The sequence below is a fragment of the Hippopotamus amphibius genome, chromosome 6 (assembly GCF_030028045.1).
Source record: "Hippopotamus amphibius kiboko isolate mHipAmp2 chromosome 6, mHipAmp2.hap2, whole genome shotgun sequence".
Classification (NCBI taxonomy): Eukaryota; Metazoa; Chordata; class Mammalia; order Artiodactyla; family Hippopotamidae; genus Hippopotamus; species Hippopotamus amphibius.
In genome coordinates, this window is record NC_080191.1 from 139,873,128 (window position 1) to 139,894,007 (window position 20,880).

The window sequence follows — 20,880 nt, forward strand, 5'->3', positions numbered from 1 at the left end:
TGAGAGGGAGTCTTAGAAGGTTAGGAGATTTTGGTGGTAGCTATACTGCTAGTGATATACTGAGTGAAAGAGAAAAGAAGTGACATTAAAGCATTTTTAAGAGAGTTTACTGTGGATTACGAATAAAACTTTCCTGTTATTTTGAGTGCTTCAGCAAAGATTAATATTACTTTTCAACTTTTTTCTTTGCCCAGTGACTGTTTAAAATGTGACCAACATCTTGTGGGGACAGTGGAGGCAAAGAGGAGCCAGTTTTGTTTCCCTCATGAAGACTTTCACCCAATGAATAGAGAATCTAAAACTGAAGGAGTACACTGAAGGAAGAGGATGGTTTATGATAAACCTACAACATGAGAGCCTAATGTAGATTAGGGTGCTGAAGAATACTTCTCTGAGAAAGTGACGTTTACATAGAAACTTGTCAGATGACATTTGTGGGAATGAAGGGCATGATTCATGCAAGGTGTTTCGTAGAGGGTATGACAAATGGATATTGGCAATATTATTATTTTTAGTAATCATTTACTGTTCTTGTATCTTCTTTAAAACTAGATGGTAAAACCATTCATGGCAGAGCAGTGGTTTTTTTTGCTTATTTTAAATCCCTGTAATGTCCAGCTCTCTTCCTTGTTGTGAAGTGTAGTTAAACAAGAACAAGATCAGAGTCCTCTCGACAAGGACTAAAATCATGACTTAACGAGTTGTGCAAATCTAGGGAAGATACTTAATTGGGTTACAGTTTTCTTACTTGTAAAATGAGAGTCATACTACTTCAGGGGATTTCTGGTATGTTTAAAAATAACATGTTGTCTAGTACAACATAGATGCCTAGTGAAAAGTAGTTTATTAATATTTTAATATTTAAGTAATATTTTGTTAGAGGAAAATTGGTAGCATTTTTAATTGTATATTGGTCATTTGAAATTTATGATAATGTGGTTATTGGTGAGAGAAGTTTGTATCATCTATAGGTAAGTCTGATCAGGAAAGAGAATATAAATAATGTTCATGTAATCTTGATATCTTAAAAGATGATACCTTTTAGAAAAACAACTTCTATCCAGAATCCAAAAAGTATTATAAAAGTATTATAAAAACAAAAATCACCCATTATCTTCTTCTCCACTCAGTCCCTGTTTATAGAAGAGTGCTTTAGAATGTCTAAAAAGTATTTATAAATGAAGAGTTATTTACTCTAATTAGTTATCTGTTAATTGAAGAAGTGCTTTAAAAATCTATACTCAAACACACTGTAATAGTACATCTCTTTGCAGTTAAAAAATAATTCACTGAATCATTTCACAAATACTTGACAAATTTTCTATTTTGGGATAGTTCATTTTTTACTTATTTAGTAAGGTCATTATTATAATTACTGTATAAAGATTTACACTTAGATGAAGTATACCCTATTTGTTTTAATCTTAATGTTGTACAGATCCATATTTTTTAAAAAGTACGTGTTCAGTGAAAGGAAGGGTTAAATACCATGTGCTAGAGAAGCATGCTCCTTGCTCTCTGGGAAAGGTATTACTTTCGATGATGATTTTTATCTATAATTACCTTTCCTTTTTGCCCTCATAGAGAGCCTGATCCTCATTATAATCTGTATTGCTTCCTACTCACTACACTATATATGAAAAAGAATCTTTGTTTATAGTTTGAGCAGAGTTTTGAAATTACTGCATGAAGATACTTGAAACTTGCCTCATTGAAAAGCACTGGATGTTTTGAGAAAAATCAATAAACTGTATTCCTGCCATAACCCAAAGGGAACAAAGTTATTGAGGTTTGAAATAGCTTACCCCCAAACCATAATTCCTCTAGTACGGGGATTTGTGGAGTACCCTGTGCAGCAAACAGCTAATCATACTGTGCTTTGTGAATTACTTTCATTATGTTATTTAATAAACTTAGTCATTGCACATTGTAAGGAATGTTCAAATTGTTTTTTGAAAAACACGATGTTATGCAAGCTATTAATTTTTAAGACGCATTGCCAAATAGGTTATGAATATTAAGTGAACACATTCGTTTTACCCTTTAAAAAACACACGTTAATTTGTAGTTAGAATAGAAACTTCATCTTCACAGTATAAAACAGAAGACAGGGAGAATATGCACAGTTCCCTTCACTTAGCTGCAAAATGATTCACCTGAAAGTCTCAGATCATTCACAAAGTTTAGCACAACTGTGATTGCCTTCATGGGCGTAACCTTATTCACTGTTCACAGGCACAAACACACTATTCTGAATGGGGTCTCAGCCTCAGAGGCTGCACTGCCATTGGTTGCCAATGGGTGGCAGAGTGACTTTTGTGGGTCGTGCGTACAATTAATTCTGCCCGTCCAGAGATAGCTCCCGAGTAAAATTTGCAACCAGTCAGGTGCAAATATCATTAGGTTTGTGAGACTCAGAAGATAATGTTCATGAGAACACATTTTCAAAGATGCATTTACAGATGGAAAAGTTCCATTTAAAAATAACTATTCTTTGAGATGGAAGTTTTGTAATGGGTATTTCCTAATTAATAACATGGATATTCATACATCAGGAGTTTTTAAGCACAAAATGAGGCTCATTTGTGATAGGTTTATTATCAAAATAGTAGAACAATGGTTGTCTCCTTACCACTGTTTCCAAACTTTGTCTATTGATAAGTCTAGGCTTGAAAAGAGGTAAAAAATATATATTCAGTGATGCTGATAGAACCAGATAAGAACTATACAGTGTTAAGCAGAGTGCTTTGAGGTCAATGGGTGGGGAGGAGAGCTTTGCTATTGGGGACAGTGAAGAGATGAGGGGATGACATATTGAATCAATCTAGCTTGAACTTCTAGTAATTGCATTCCTACTCCATTTTTTTGTTTTTGAAGATCCCTATTTTGGCAATTAATAAAAAGGAATTCCCATCTATCACTTTTCTAACATTTGGCGTATCCTATAATATTCTGTTTATCTTGTTTATTGTCTGATAGCCACCCCTCACCCCTGCCACACACACTAGAATGCCACACACACCAGAGCGTGAACTTCATGAAGGTAGGGATTGTTGTCCGGTGTTGGGTTTTGGTTTTTGCTGCTGTATCTTTGGTGCCTCCTAGCAGAGTGACTGGCAGAGTATGGATGTTCAATACCTATTTATTGAATGAATGATGGAATAAATGGAAGATAAATTATGGAATACTTGCAGACCCCACCAAAGAGGAAAGAACAAGGAAAAAGCATCAGTAGTTCTAGCACACCATTGGTATCATTTTTGTGTGTACCCTGAAGGATTGTTTGCTTGCATTACTTACGTTATTGTACTCACATAATATAAACAAATTGCACATTCCAATTAGGTCAGTTTTCCTGATGAGTATTGCTTACTATAGGCACTTTTGAGAATAAGGATTAAAAGAGGTTACCTAGAATAGTACTGCACAGAATAACTGTATTAACATCCTTTCGTTCTTTCTGTGCAATTCATATCAGTTCTGCCTGCTGAATGGTATTCACATCCATTCATGTTTTCTCTCTCTCCGCCCATACCCCTAGTCTTAAAGCCTCTATCAGTCTCTAACCTCTTGCTTGGATTATTCCAGTTACTTGCTAAATTACTTTCTCTGCATGCAGTCGTGCCTATCTTCAATGCCCAGTTTTTGCTTTTACTGCCATATACTTTCTTCTCTTGAGAGACAGGAAGATTTCTTCCATAAAACCATTATTTCAGTTCTCTGTCTAATATTCTGCAGTGGTTTTCAATTGACCTTGGAGTAAAATCCCCAAAGCCCCTGCATGAAACAGCTGATGACTCTGTCTTCAGCCTCAGGCCTTGCCCATCTCTTATTTTCTGAGACCTGCACATAGTGTATTGAATGTGCCAGTCTCTTTCCCACAGACCTTTGATGCAATCCACCCGAGGCAGTATTTCCCTTATTACCTATATTTGCTTGGTTAAATCCTCTTTATTCAAATTTCATTCAAATACTTTGGGAATCGGAGGTGGTTAGGGGGTTATTTCCTAATCACCAATGATTACAGTGTCTGTCACATGGTGAGTGCTGTAAGAATTTGTTGCATTGAATCTGTGTTTTCATCACATCCTACTATACAGACAGATTTTTAAGGATGTTTATCACAGGAACAGTTACAGATTCAAGAAGAAAGATGAGATAATGAGTGACTCTATTCATAATTGAATCATTTAATTATCATTTGCAATTTAAAAAAAGACATGATTCAGGTTGTTTAATTTGAATTGTACAGATGGAGAAAATCACCACTGAAGTTCTTTGGCAATGAAATGGTCATCGTGTTATTTTATGAAGCTTTTGTGTGGGGAGAAAAACACTTCTTGTGTAATAAATCCCCTAACATCCCATCTGTGTAGCCCAGGTATAGTTCTAATAGTTTAAATGTAATAGCAATTGTGGGAATGCATTGCAGCAACCATTGCCTTGAGTCAGCAATTCTCAGTGCCTGCTTGGAGTGGAGAGTTAAGGGGGACTGATAGATATTTTAATATTAATCAAAAGGGATGTAGAATAAAAAAAGTTGAAGAAATTTGTCCATGAATGTAAGGAGAGATTCTGAAAATTTATATATATATATATATATCCATTGGAGAGTATCACACATATGTGTAACATACATAGCAGAGGGATAAATACTGAAAGATTTAAGTTTACAGCCTTCTTGTGTTATTTATATACACGTGATTATGTTCCAGCCAACCAAATGTGAAAAAACCAATGAACAGTTTCTCCCTTCCCTCCCACCTCTCTCTGCTCAATCACAGACTACGTGGACAAGGACAGTACCTCGGTCATGGCCAAAAAAAAAAGTAAGGGAGGGAGTCTGGGCCCTTATACCTTTACAGAGAAGAGAAACCTTGTTAACTCAGACTTTTTGTGAGAGGGAAATAACTTGTTGAAAACCCTCTAATTTTGAGCCACTCTGTTAGGAAAGTGAAGCAGGAGATGTAACCAACTGAGAGGAACTACAACCAGTTTTCCGGAGTGGAAAGCACCTGTGTGAGTTTTCTAATCTCACAGTCTATTGAAAAAATATAAATCTGTTTCTTAGTCTTAAAAGTGTCATTTGTTTATCCTTGACTTTTAGAAGTGCTTAACATGTTTAGTCAATAATAATTCTCTCTATCTAGATGGTTGCTTCTTTTTGATCAATTCTGCCTTTAAATGTCTTCTGAATATTAGTGATTGATATAATTGGAAAATCAGAAATGATCAAGAATGAAAAATTAAGTTGTTAGATATCTGTCTTAGAAATATCTTCCATTTTTTAATGGAATCAGGATTTCTTTTTGTAGGAGAGTGCAAAGGGCGTGAATATCAAATAAATGCTGGTAGTAATGATGAACACCTTGCTCAGCTCATCAAGCTCAGACTATTGAGAAGCTTAAAGACACTCTTTGATTCAGAGATGCAGAGAGGGATGTTCCCTGTCAGTGATTAATTTGGACAAGAATGTTTTCATTGCCTATTGCTTCACAAGAAATCACAACAAACTTAATGGTTAAAACAACAGCCACTGATAATAGTTTCTGCAGGTCAGGATTTGGGGAGGGCTCTGTTCGTCAGTTCTCAGTTAAGATATCTCATGCAGTTGTGGTTAGGTATATGCTGGGCTGCAGTCATCTGAAGGCTTGACTGGGGCTGGAGAATCCACTTGCAAGGAGACTGACTCCCATGGCTGGCAAGGGGTACTTTCTACTGTTCAGGACCCTCACTTCTCTCCATGTGGACTTCTCCATGCAGCTAGGTGTTCCCTGGGGAAAACAGCTGGCCTCCTCCAGAGCAAGCGATCCAAGAGAGCCAGGGGGGAGCTTCAGTGTTTTTATGACCTGACTTCAGAAGTCATATACTGATGCTTTTCCTGTACTGTTGGTCACACCTGTAAATCCTCATTTAGTGTGGGAATGGAGTATACAAGGAAGTGACTTGGGTACTGGCATCGACAAAGAATAACCTAAAGGGATCAAGAATCAGGGGAAAAAAATAGAACAAAGTGGCTGAGATGGAATCCCAGCACTGATCCCATCCCTACCCCTGATGTGTATTGGGTAGTGGGAGAAGGGGGTTCTTTTAGCTGATAAGACATCAAGTTATATTTTGAAAGATATCAACAACAGTAAGAGCCTTTCATCCTGAGGAATCTGTAAGTAGGACAATAAGAAGCAATAATTGCCCTCCCAAGTGGAGCTAGGAATGAAGGTGTTCTGAAGACTGGAACACCCCCCTGGCGGGGGGGGGGGGGGGGGCGGTAGGGCAATCTGACAGGAAGTGTAAAGAATTAGACTGCACCATCCCTTGTATTCTTATCCTCTACTAAATGGTCTGATTTTTCCTGGTAATGGATTCTGACTATATTCTCCTTCACCCACTGACTTTTTGGAACAAATTTGTGTATATTCATCTTGTAGCTATCTTTTGTTACTTAGATTCTACTGTGGAAATTTTCCCATGTTAATAATATTCACTTACTCAGTGAGATTTACCAAAGATTCAAAAATCATGTCATAGTGCTCTAAGGGCAGTGGTCAATTGGCTTGGCCTCCACACACCATTTCAAACAGAAGGACTCTGCTTGTATCTGTTTTTTTTTTTGTTACGGCAGCTATGCATAGGGGATTTTTTGATAAAATGATTTTATTGCTAAAATGGCTAAAAAAAAGTGCTGATCTAAGACATCATTTTATTTTATTTTATTTATTTTATTATTTTTTAAGACATCATTTTAAAAAGCTGCATCCTGTGTGTGGATATAACAAATTATTAAAACAATTTTATTGTGAATATTTAGCTGGTTGCTGGCTTTTCTCTATTATAAACATTGCTGTGATAAACAAGATCACATGAGTAATATGAGTACTGTGTGTACTCGTCCTTAATTACTTACTCATTTAATTCCTAGAAGTAGACTGCCTGGATTGAATGATATATTCCTTTTTGAGATTTTCAAATAAGTACTGCCAAATCATCTGCTAAAAAGGATGCACTAGTTCATACTTCCACCAGGAGTGTGTGAGCACTGGGTTCTCTGCCTTATCCAACACCAAATACTATCATTAGCAAAATATTTTCAGTGTCAATTTTGTGTAATTCTTAAGTTGTGACTCACGTTGAATATTCTTCGTGTGTTTCTTGTTTATTTGTATATGTCCTAGTGAGATCATCATTTCCTTTGCATGGGTGTCAGGAAAAAAATCTCTAATAAAGAAATGTCTTCAGTATTCATTGTCTTTTAAGGAGGCTGTATCATAAAGAGAACTTTATTTGCTGGGGGACATTGAGTGAAAGGGTGTAAATGGGGAGAAATTAATAGAAGGCTAAATGCTTTATTCTTAAAAAGAGACAATGAAACAGGTGGTGGTGGAGGAGGAGAAGGTGGTTAGGAAAGGAAGGTGACATGGAGGAAGGATTGATAGACTTGGGGAGAGCATCATGGGGAGGTTGGGGAACAGAGAAGACAGTTAATCAGTGCACAGGAGAAAGTTTGTGGGAGAACAGTGCTTAAAGGCAGGGGGTAACCAAACATCCTGGTTTCCCTGGACAGTGCTGGTCTATTTATATTGATCAGGGATATTATTCATGTGCCTTTGTTCAGATAGCAAATTATATGGTTACTTCTTTTTTTAAAAAAAATTATTTATTTATTTATATATTGGCTGCATTGAATCTTCGTTGCTGCACGTGGGCTTTCCCTAGTTGTAGCGAACGGGGGCTACTCTTTGTTGCAATGCGCGGGCTGCTCAGTGCAGCGGCTTCTCTTGTTGAGGAGCACGGGTTCTAGGCACGTGGGCTTCAGTATTTGTGGCACGTGGGCTCAAGTAGTTGTGGCTCACCGGCTCTAGAGCACAGGCTCAGTAGTTGTGGCGCACAGGCTGAGTTGCTCCTCAGCATGTGGGATCTTCCAGGATCAGGGACCAGACCTGTGTCCCATGCATTGGCAGATGGATTCTTAACCACTGCGCCACCAGGTAAGCCTCTATGGTTACTTCTTAGAGGGGTTTTTAAAGGATATTTATGGAATAGTTTGTGATATATTTAATCATCTGTCTTCCCATACAATTTTCAGTAAAACACTTTCTTAATACATTGATGAGGTGCATCTGATTTTGAGATGCATGAAATGACTGCTTCCTGCTTCGAGGAAAGCATGGACTGTTGACGAACGCCATCCTCACAGAGACTCTCCCATTATCTGCTTCTGCTCACTTTGCAACCTTGTGTACTGTGATATTTCTGTATATGCTTCAACTTCTCTAGCCATTTTTTTTTAATCTGGAAAACTCACTTCGAGGTGTATATTCATCAGAAATGACTATACGGGTACAGCAAAAGACATTTAAGAGAATGTTCATATCAGTATTATTTTCCGTCCCAAACTGGAAGCAACCTGATGTTCATCTGACATCAGAAAAATATATAAATATATCATAAATACTCATATATTAGTACATATAGCATATGACTACTATGCAGCAATGAGAATGGCAAACTGCTACTACACACAAGAGGTCAACCTCACAAAAGTTACAGTGAACAAAGGAAGTGAAATAGAAAAGAGTATATATTGGATGATTTCATCGAGAGCAGCGGTTCCCCAACCTTTCTGGCACCAGGAACCCGGGGGTGGGGGGGGGCGGGGGGAGGATGGTTCAGGCAGTAATGTGAACAGTGGGGAGCGATGGGGAACGGCAGGTGAAGCCTCCCTTGCTCGCCCACTTGCCTCCTGCTTTGTGGCCTGATCATGGTCCTCGGCCCTGGGTTGGGAGAGGGGACCCCCTGATTTAGAGAAAGTTTAAAAGATGGCAAAACTAATCTATGGCGTTAGATGTCAGGGTGGTGATTACCTTTGGGGAGGAAGAAGAAAAGCAGGTCATCTAGCACCCCAAGTTTCACTTTGTACCCATTCTCTAGCCAATTTTAACTACATATATTTTTCCAGAATTTATATTATTTCACGTGAGGCTTTTTTTCTTTTTTTTTAATATGGTCATTCCTCTTAGCAATTGCTTCTCCCTTGTCTGCCTAGTGAACTTTTAAGATCCTGATCAGGGCTCCATTTCCATTTCAATGTGGTATCATTGCTTTCCTTTATTGTGGCACTTACTGCATTGTTCCATTCGTTTGCTAGACTCTGGCCTCCTGGATGGTGAAATTATGTTCTTGTTTGTCTTTATGTCTATCTTCTATGAATACCATGCCTATTAAGGATCAATTAATATATTTACTGCATGCCTACTATGTGCTTAGCACTGTACCAGACACTGATAATAGATGAATCAGATACAAGAATATTCAAGGCAGCCCAAGATCCAATGAAAGAAAAAAAATAGGTAAGTCCATTAATTACCAAGTGCTGAGTTTATAGAAGTTTCTGTGATATAAAGTACAGAGGTACCACAGAGGGAAGTGATTAATTACGGGGTGATGAGGCAGAACACCTAGAAGAATTACTCTTGGGTGGTTTTGAAATATTTATAGAGACTCAGCAAGTGAGGGAAATAATTGCAGAAGGCACATGCATAGACACAGGATTTAAAGAGTAAGGTTTGGAGATCACAAGTACTTTAGGGTTTCAAAGATATGTGCTTAAGAGACAACTTGCATGTGGTTAGAAATACTGTTTTACCAGGTAAATAATAAAAAAAATTCTGATTAGAGGAAACATCTTGAGCAGAGGCTTTGAGAAGTGAAAGGCTGGGTGTATAAGACACTGGTGATTCAGTAAGTGTGACTTCATTCTTTTTTTTTTTTTCCCCACTCTGCAATTTTCTGTTTCCCTCCTTCAGGTTTTATTTCTGTTTTTTCTCCTGGGAATTCTCACTCCTCCCTTCCTTTAATAAGGGTTTGGGCTAGGGAGGAAGGGATAGACAGACAGCTGGACAGGTAGACATGAAGGATAGGGGGTATGTAGTGAGGCTGCCACGTCTGCCTTCTTGAGAGAAGCAGTCATCACTTCCACACTGTTTCTTTGGGTTTAAAAATTACATTCTTTGACAGAAATGCAGGATTACAAAGACTAGTTATTACTATATTAGACAAGAAGGAAGAAGCAAACAATTTTTCTATATTCACCATGAGAGGCAGTATTATGTTGTTATTAAGAATTGAAAGTCTGGAGCTAACCTTCCTGAGCTTGACTCCTGGCTCTTCACCTAGTAGCTGTGTGACCTTGAGCAACTGACTTGATTTCACCTATGGCATCAGTACCTACCTCACAAGGCTGTTACAGGAAAAAACGAGGTAATTCATATGGAGTACTTAGAACAGTGCCTGAAACTGAGTAAAGACTCAAATGTTTGCTGTTCTCATCATTATTATTGACTGGAATTTTGTTTCCAAATCTAGTATCTTTATCTCCTTGTTTTTTATATTTGACCACAGAGACTCAAAAGTGATTTTTTCCCCCAATAATTCTTCTAGATGGCTGTAAATTTCTGTTAACATAGTCTGTAATCAATTTCTGTAAATATGATAGTGAAAGGCATATAAAGATTCAGCTTATGAGTGTGCAGAGCCACACAGGGCAGACAGCTGGCTTGACTTTCAAAGTCGTAATCTCAATCTTTCATACCAAGGTGTTTTTATCTCTACCCTATTCTTTATTCTTGTTTACTCTTTCTTCTTTAATGTCGTTGACAGAGAGCAATAAACACATTTAGGGATCACTTTTTTCTTTTAGCGACTTTTAAGAACATTATCCATTCTATGTACATTTAGTTTTAAAAGTGAACACATACCCGTATTAATGTAGTATACACATTATAACATATTAAAAAATAAATTTAAACAGATATAAAAGAGAAATATAAGTAATTTTCTCCCTTGCTCAATGCGTCATTTGCACACAAGACTCATTTTGGAAAAACCACTGGTACAGGCTAGATATAAACACATCCAGTGATAGGGAGTGAATTTCTCAGTGAGTTGGTTCCTTCTGTTGATGGAGAGCTCTGAGTTGTTTGGAAGTTTTTCCTTTTATTGATCTGAAAAAAAATTCTAAAGTTAATAGCCACCTACCATGAGTAGGCCCTGAGGTTCATGCTTTTTAAATACATTATTTCTATTTTCATAATATCTGAAAGTTAGATGCTATTTTCCCCCCAATTATAGATGTCGATATTAATGAGAGACTGTTTTCCCAGTAGATGATCAGCCCTTGTGATTGCAGTCCTTTTCTCTGGATACAATATGAAGTGAAATGGAAATCGTAGCTCTCTGCTTGGACTCTAGCTTCCACGTGCCCAATATAATCCCCTGCACAGTGTCATGTGCATTCAGATTTAGCTTTTGTTCAAACTGTCCCAGTGCCTGAGATATCTTCTTTCCTTTCTTCTTCCTCCTTGTTTCTTCTCCATCCCTTTGGTATGAGTCAGTTCCTACATTTCTCTGTAAAGTCGTTGTGTATCTCTTCCACACAGTGCCCTGTCCCTTGGGTGAAATAGCAACATGTGAAGTGTACACCACATCGTTTTGAGTTTAATATTAAATTTATGGTTATTGCTTGCTTAAATGGCTTAAAATTAGTTTACAAATTAGTTTCTGGTGTGGCTCCTGCCTTATAATTCTGTTTTCCCTCTACACTAGGCAGAGTTTGGAGCACATCACAGACTGTCACTCATATTTTTAGGTATTTTCTGTTTTGCTTCTATTTTGCAGACGTGGAAGTTAAGCAAAATATAGGAGAGTAAATGATAAAGAATCACAGAAGGAAAAGGTTCTATTAGTTTCTAACTCCTCTTGGTTGATACCTCTGTATATTCCTTCCCCCTTATGATAAATCTTAATCAATCTTGGTTTCCATATCTAGTGCTAAGGGTCCATTGTTAGGGTGAACTTATCATTCTTTTACTCTTTGGGCAACGTTTCTTGTTACCTGTAAGACCTTTATCACGTATACATTTTTTGGTAACCCTTTCTTCAGTACCCAGATGAGTTATAAGTTACTCGCTACAGAGGAGGGGGAGGTCCCTGCGACTTGGGGTGATCTCTTAAATCACTAGGAAAGAAGTGTCTTGATCTGGACCCTATCAGTAGGTGGAAGAGAAGGGTGGGTATATTTGTTGTGAAGTTCTAAATTGGAATGGCTTTCTTGAGGAAGGTCTTGTAGTCAGGGATTGAGATAGTCAGGAGATAAGACAATAGTAAGTGAGTAGGGGCTAGATTGTAAACCCCTTTTAGGATTTTTGTATTTTTTTCTGTGTAGGATATTATTAAAAATAAAGTGGTACAATAAAATAGTTAAGTAAGTTATGGTGATCTAATATCAGAGATGGCTTAGGTAAGGCTGAGTGCAAATCCAATAGCTCTGTTGGCACATCTGGTTATTCAGCAAAATCCATTCCCTCCTTTGAAGTTGTTGATTTTGATAGCTTTGTATTGGTCATAGATGACCATTTTCCAAGACTGGCTTAAACATTCTCTTCTTTTCGAAAGCTGAAATAAGATTTATTTCAACCTATAGTTGAATAATTGTTCTTATTTTTGTTTCACTTCTCACACTTTTACATACGGTATACATCTTATATTTTTTAAAAGCCCTTAAAGCAGGTATATGAGGAAATGGAGCCATAGCATGGCCAAATCACTTTTACAAAATTACCTTTTTGGCTGGAGACTCACACAGTTAGAATCCAGTTCTCCTGCCTCCCAGTTGAGGAGTTTAAAGTACTTCTTAGATTTTCAAGGAGAGTCGGTCTTTAAACTCAGCCAGAGGTGGCATGAGGGAGATTCTACAACACACAAAGAAGTACAATTTTTAGGGGCATAAAGTAGTTGCTGCATCTATCTATTCTAGGTGGCATGGTTGTCTCTTTATTTGAGTAAACTGAAAAAAAAATATATGGTTGGTTCCCATTCTTGGGCTTGCATAACAATGAAAGAGGATTGCTGCTAACAAACAAATAGCCTTCATCCATCACCAGAGGAGTGAGTGAAGGCCACCCTTCTCATCCACCTCACAAATGGTGGGTACCAAGATGTTTCAGCAGATTCAGTGAGATTGCTTAGATTATTAGGGATAGCTTTGTCCCTTCACCTTTCTGAAATTTAGAAAGGTCAAATGAGGAGACTGACAATCCAGGGTGATAGAAGGTATAGTGGGTGAAGAACACTTAGCTTTTGAAAGCAGAGATTCTTTATCTACTCTGCTCACTAGTCTCTCCCTATCCCCAAATTCTTAAATTGTGCTTTTACAAAAACATTTGTTTAAAGACCAGAGGTCTCTGTAATGAAGACCATTTGCTACCAGACTATGATAGCTGCTAAAGCCCTATGATGATAGCCAGAGTGGATTCCTTTGACTTGTTTTAGTTTGTTTAACATAACAGCAATATCTCCTGGCCCAATGATCAAATACAAACACACCTTGTAAAGATTTCTGATGGAATTAGATTGGGAGACATGAAATTTTGAGAGTTATTCACTGTGTTAAGGCGACAGTTGCTGCTCCGTAGAGTGACATGGCCCTCAGGTCAGCTTGTGTGCCCCTTGAGCAATGGTCCTCAGCCACTGCATAGCATGACCCTCATGTTATGAGGTCAGTTACCATCACATATTAACTAAGACTGTTAGCAGCTATGTCAGACTGATTCTGTTTGTGACAGTTCATTATTTACGTACTCCACATTTCTTTTTACCAAAAGATATTTTTTTCTAAAAAATATATTCAGTAACTATTTCTTGAGTAACTGTCACACGCAAGGCACTATATCAGACATTCTGGGACATACAGTGACGTATAACAGCCTTAAAGAGTAGGTTGAAACATTGCCACCTGTTTGGAACATTCCTTAATACTTAGAATAAATTGAATAGTTCCCACTGCATGTGACTTAGAACTTCAATTGCAGACAAACTTCATTTTTTTCTTATGTTATTCTTAGTAATGTACACCCCTGTTTCTCACCTAGACTTGTTGAGGAAGGTGTCTGCATTAGGGCTTCTTGCTACTTTGAGCACGTGAACATGATGAATCCTTGTCTAGTAAGAGAGAAACATTTGTGAATGGTAGAGTTGCATCATGTACAGATTTAATTTACATCATCAGAGTAACTCTGATTCTGAAGATAGCAGAATGTTTGAGTCACAAAGCAATATGGATTGAAATTAAGAAAGTGAATTTATGATGGCTGACTCCTTTAGTTTGAAGAGTTTTTTTTTTGTTGTTGTTATTAATGGCAATATAATAGAATTTTTCTGAGTTATGACTGATACACTGTATCAGGAAGCTATAGTTTAGGGTATATCTAATAATTTTATATGTATTATGTCTTGTTTTTTACTCAAATACATAAAATTAGGATATATTTTATTCTTAAGTAATTTAACAACTGTTACATGGCTTTTGCTCTTGTTACTTCTGTAACAAGACTCCAACAACTTGGAGTTTTATAAGCCATTTTAAAAATGGGTGTTTGAACCTCAAGACAAATACTTTAATATGTATTTCCTTTTTTTGGTAAGAAGTGACTTAATTCATTGGCTGTAATTTTTGTTGCATGAAATTAGTAGATCTTTGAGGAGTTGATGTAAATTTACATGCAGAGTTTAGTTCTACTTTTTCTTGTTTTCCTTTTTCTCTCTGGTAGCCAGGTGGGAAATCAAAAGTCTCATCTCATGAGATCAGATCCCATTAAAAAAAAAAGTAAGCCCATATCTGTTTGAGATTCCCACAGTTTCACTATTATAGGAATTGGATTAAAAATGTCTGCAGCAAAAAGAAAAAGATAGCCTTGTTTACTTCACAGGTTCAAACCCTTAAAAATAAAACCCAGGAACAAGGAAGAGACTTTTCTGTAGTTCTGAGGGCAAACACATTTAAGTTACTGTCTATGAGAATAGCAATAAACTACTTTTTTTTTTTTTTTTTAAATAGCATTTCTTTCCATTTCAAAGAAATTCTGTGATTGTATTTTTCCTTGTTGGAGCTAACTTGTTTTGATTTAGACAGAAAGATGTCATGACTAGGAATGATAAATATTTATTAGATAGTTTATTTCCATAGAATAACTGTGGGCTAAAATAGTCCATTGCTTATAGCAATATAATTTTTGGTTAATATTAGAGACTGTTGTAGAAATGATTAAAAAAAAAATCACTTCAAAAAAGGAATAAGGCAGGAAATGTTGAGTAACAATGTTTTAACATACTAGATATATTCTTAGTAAATTATATACAAACTGAACTTTTATTTATGGAAAATATTGAAAATTCACTGATACAACTTTTTATTTAATAAATTTATTTATCGGCTGAATTGGGTCTTCGTTGCTGCACAGGGGCTTTCTCTAGTTGTGGTGAGTGGGGGCTACTCTTCCGTTGTGGTTTGCAGGCTTCTCATTGAGGTGGCTTCTCTTGTTACGGAGCATGGGCTCTAGGCACGTGGGCTTCAGTAGTTGCAGCTTGAGGGCTCTAGAGCACAGGCTCAGTAGTTGTGGCGCGTGGGCTTGGTGGCCCTGTGGCATGTGGGATCTTCCCTGACCAGGGCTCGAACCTGTGTCCCCTGGTCCATTTGAATCCATTGGCAGGCAGATTCTTAACCACTGTGCTACCAGACAAGTCCCTGATATAACTTTTAAATATAAAAGTTATTACACAACTACTTATTGAAAACCTATTATAGAGCAGATATTTTGTGACTACTTGGTAAATAGAATAATCCTACTCTTATATAAATCTTATGTTTAAATGTTTATATTCTGAGTTTAATGAGGTAGAATATATACACAAATAATTTAAACACATGATTTAAACACATTATAATCATGTTTTTGAGAACAAATTTTCCTAATCAAAGATCATGAAATTAGGTGCAATAACCTCAATGTGTACAATTTAAAGTTTAGGACTATCTTCAATTAAAATAGACATTGTTTCAATCAGATTCTTAGATTAAATGAACCATCCCCCTTTCTATCCCTTGGATCACAGATCCTACATTCTGGCTAAGAGGACAGCATCAAGAAATAGGCAATATATTATAGGATAGCACTACATGTCACAAAGTATTATCTTTCAGTTGACCTTGTTACTAAGTCTTCAGAAAACCATTCCAGTGTTCAATAAGGCCAGTTGTTCTGGGAGCACAAGACCAGTGAATCCCGTGTCAACCAACTGCCTCACTTCTTTCATTGTAAATTGAGTTTTTTTTAGTAGAAGTGATATTGTTTGGTTTAACCTGATGATGACTACACATTCAGTAAGTCAACAGATGGAGTTCTTGGCAAAGCATGGCAAGCAGAGAAATCAAATCCAAGTCTAGAATAAGTGTTTATTACAGTAAGGAAAAATCCACTTTGGAATAGGGGTCCAAAATAATCAACTTGCTGCTAGTGGCTATCTGGTCTCCTCAGGGTATGGGAACCCATCAGGGGCTCACGGATGCCTGCTATTGCTGGAAAAGTAGGCACTCAGTAGTGATGACAGCCAAGTCAGCACTGGTGAGGAAATGACCATATGTTGAGGCTATTCAGAGTCTCATGGCACCATGGCTTCTTTAAATGAGCCTGTTGAATCAACACTACTGGAAGTGGGGAAAAAAGACTGATGAGAATCGACATGTTAGAACAGCTGTCTCCCAAATTATTGAGACCTCCTCTTAGCTGGGAAGTTTTTGCTGGACATTTGCATAGGGCAAAAATACTCTCAAATTCTGAGTTAAGTCGGAGGAGTTTATCCAAACCTCTTTGTCCCAGACCATCTGGTCAAACCATTGGTCACTGTACTTGTTCCTCATGCAATGTCTGCTCTGAGGAAACGTGGGCCACAATGTGTACCCTGGTAGTTTTGCTCACTGGGAAGATTATCTTTCCCTCTGTCCCCTAGGGCCACCTCAAGTGGGGCTGTAAGGCCACCACAGTTTATTTTAAAAGAATGCTAGCATATTGAGCAGAGTTCTCTGTGAATCAGAAAAAGTTTCCTCTGTGATGAAGTAGTCACAAAAAACCCCCTTTCCATGTGGTCCTAGGAGGGGCTTGAGGAAGTGAGGACACTGAGGTGGGAATGGGCACACCTGCTCATGCGTACCCACCTGCATTTGCTGATGGAGCATCAATGCGTATGCCTAACTCAGAAACCTGACTGGTGTGTAACGGCAGCTCAGGGCGAAGCATGGCCTGATGTGTTTTGGTCAGGTGTCCAGCCTCTAATGGAGAAAACATAAAGCCAAGAGAGACAAATTTATAGTCAAAGAGGGCGTGACTTCTCTTTAGCACCTGAGTTGTAGATTTCTTATTGGGACTTAATTTCCACAAAGCCATCTGACCTGCCATCGACACCCCACGCACCATGGTCGTAGGGGCTAAGAGAAAGATCTGCTTGCGCTGAAGTCTGGGCTAGCTGGAGAACCATCCCTAACTGGGGCCCCATTCTGAGTTATGAACACTCCAGTTCACTTAATAAATGACTTCCAGCAGCACATAAAACAGAGTTTATGAGGATTTTTTCCTTAAAACTTAATAACAGTCAAGTGTCATCTCTCTTTCTCTCAGAGGTTAGAATTTCAGGGTGCAGCAATTAATTTGGAACCACCCCCAGGCTAATGTATTCTGTGGGGTAGCAGACTTCTGAAATTTTCTGAGATTGTTCTCACGGCCATTCGTACCCACCTGTTACCATGGCATTTAAAGTACTGACTTCTTTCTCTGCATCAGGACTTTAATCTATAATGACGTTTGTATATGGACAGTGTGATGTTCTGTGAGATGATGAAATCAAGGTCCTCTACAGTAAATTATGACAGAGAGCCAAATTGTTGACTTAGCCCAGATATGACATAGTGAAGGTATACCATTGGCCTACCTCAGAGAAATAAACTGCTTCTCATACACTCTACTGATTGGGAGAGCAAAAATACAAAATGTGGCAGATCAATGTTTATGAACCAGCAGGCGAGCAGAGGCAGGATTATTTGCTCCACCAAATGTTGGGAAACTGCTGCAATGGGAGAAATTGCCTGATTAAGTGTGTGTGGTAATCTTTGTCATTTGAATGTTCATTTACTTGGGGGAGAGTCTGGAGATGTTTTCTAGTTACCGAGTCAGTCTGTTCCAACTAAATCTTGGAACCAGGTAAAGAATGTGAAAATGATGTGAAAAATTCTACATTTCCAAAATGGCTTCAATGATTTTTCGGGTTCTTCATGTTCTTCTAGAACCCTGTTACTTCCCCAGCAAGAGGTAAAGTCTATACTTCTGCCCCTTGAATATAGTGAGATATTTGTGACTGCTTTGACTAATAAAATATGGGAAAAATAATACTGCTATTTCCAAGGCTATGTTAGAAAGGGAGATACAACTTCCTCCTGGATGGCTCTCTTTCTTGGGATGCTTGTGGTGGTTGCAACACAACCACCCTGTTGTGAGGAAGTCCAGACTACATCCAGTGGCAGCTTGCTGCTCTGGGTAACAGCACCAGCTAAGATTTATGAGCGAATGAGTCTACAAATGATTCTGACTCCAAGCTGATGCTGAATAGAGCAGAGATGAGCGTTCACTGCCAAATCCTAAGTATGGAATTTATGAGCACAATATAATCATTGTTGTTAGCCACTTTGTTATTGGAAGAGAAGGGATTAGAGTTCCGTAAGTTCAGGTGGTCTCTGGTCACAAGTCTATTTTTTACGAAGACCCTATTTTTACCAGTAGAAGACAATATTCTTTGACTTCAGGGACTGTGAGTTTAAAGCTAGTATCTAATCATCTCTGAAATATCTTGGGATGCTCCTTTCCTCAGTGCACATTTAGCCTGGTGGTTAACTGTGGGACCTCTGGGGAAAGCTATAAAGGAAGATTTACAATTGGCACTTTTGATGCTGTTGTAACGTACTCTCCAATTATACACAGTTTCTCCTTATGAAAGGCACGCCAGGTCTCTGAACTGACTCGACGTGAGGACCTATCTACTTAGGTCTTAAGAATCCAGCGATCAGACATCCACCACAAAGGATCCCTGTGGGCCAGATCATCCTGATAGCCTTGCTAATGCAGCTGTTTAACATAACCATGTCTATATTACCCTTTTCTGTTTCCAAGCTATTGCTTTTTGCTGCCCAAGGGATCCAGCATCATCTTTGAAATAGAGAATCCTTTTCAAAAGTACCACATTCACACGTATTCCCAGCCAACAGAGAATAGCCATCTTAGTGCTTTTAGAATATGTTGGTGCTCTGAGAGGCAATGCCACTCTCAGGGCTTTTGTGAAGGGCTTTTCTTATGGGCCCTCTTAAGGGACATTGTTTGGGGTCCTTGGTGGTACCATGGGAATGGATATCAGGCTACCCATTATAAACCACTCTGATTTTTGTAGTTTCCTAAGATGTTGGATTCCTTCTTCTGTGTTATACCCCAAATTCCTTTACCCTTTAACTTTATTGACCACCATGAATTTGGGTTTCAGGCAGCCAACTTGGCAAATGTTTAGACCAATTTTCAGCTGTTTATATAGATGAACTCTCTGCTAAGTGTACCTGTAATGAGAAACTAGCTTATTTTTAAATTTCCGTTCCTTCTTAGCATAATGTCTAAACCTATACACATACATATTCTTGAGGATTTTACTAATACAAATAAGCAAATTTTGCCATTTTTTGATGGGGTACAGTTTTGCCACCTGAAGTTGAACATGTGAGTTGCCCCTCTCACCTCTACCCCAAAAGAGAGGAGCTGACTGTGGTCTTGGGTCTGTGGATACTGAGGAGTGGGGACACAGGAGAACGGCCGCCTTTCACAAGGCAAGGGTCCTAGTTCAGGGTGTTGATGGGTGTTTACATAGGGAAGCACGGCCCAACAAAAGGGGAGGAGAACCTGCTTCCCCTGGAAAAGGAGACAGAGTAAGATTGGCGAACTCGGAGTGCTCAGAGGCATTTGAGTCCTCTTGTCTCTATTTCCATTTTCAGAGTTCTACTCTTTCCCAGTCAGTGGTCTGAATTTTACCCCAGGGACCTGGCGAGGATGTCCATTCTCATGATGTCACTTGACAGAATTTAATTATTTGCTTTCCTCGGCCCTGCGCCTAAGTCGTGGACACATAGTGATTAAGTGTAGTCATGCTACTGAGTGTGATTACACGTCTAAGACACTGGGTTTCTCTACGTGTAGTCATAGAAAGTTCCTGGTTCTCTATTGTACTTTGAGCTGTGAAGTTGGAATTTTGAGCATGTGATATCCTTTTGGGGACTCTCCAGTGTAATTAGAAGTAGATATCTGACTCCATAGGGTTTGTATTCTTCACAGGGTCCTTCACGCTGCTCTGTGGCAGTGGCTTCTCAGTGCTCTGCAGCTGTCCTGCAGTTAGCTTTTTATTCCCAGTAACCATAGGTAGTAACTTAATTAAATGCTCAATCACTGTTTCATGAGCTGGATCCTTATTACCTCCAAACCTATAACCAATCTCAGATTTCTGTTTTCTTCAGGATATGGTATCTGCAGCCATGCCCACACTAATGCCGTATCTGCCGGCATTCTGGTTGGGAATAAGAAAAGCTGTTTAGCTTGTTTAATCAGAAAAGGAATTTGTTGAAATACATTAGGTAGATTACATAAACTTTGAGAGGGTTAGAGATGTAGGCTTTGAAGGTGCACAGCCAGAGAAAATATACAAATAGTACTCTGAGTACTGCCTCAGCAAATACACCACTGCTGTGACCATTGCGAACCAAGGCTGCAGCTTGCACTGTAAACATTAGGCATTGGACAGCAGAATCCTGTTCATGCTGCTTCCTCAAGCCTGATTTTTGTCTCGCCATGCTGAGCCAAAGATGTATTCCTTATCATGGTTGTATCCTGAGGTGGCTCATTTCCAAACTGAAGTTTTTAATAGATGTGTCTGATTGGCCTAGATTGTCACATGCCAGTGTTCTATCTGTAA

The 20,880-nt window shown here is 38.4% G+C and overlaps 1 pseudogene; it reads right to left on the bottom strand.

Moving 5' to 3' along the window:
• LOC130854982 (annexin A1-like) overlaps positions 1-17,382 on the bottom strand; it is a 163,507-nt pseudogene extending 146,125 nt beyond the window's left edge.
• Between the last annotated feature and the right edge of the window lie 3,498 nt (positions 17,383-20,880).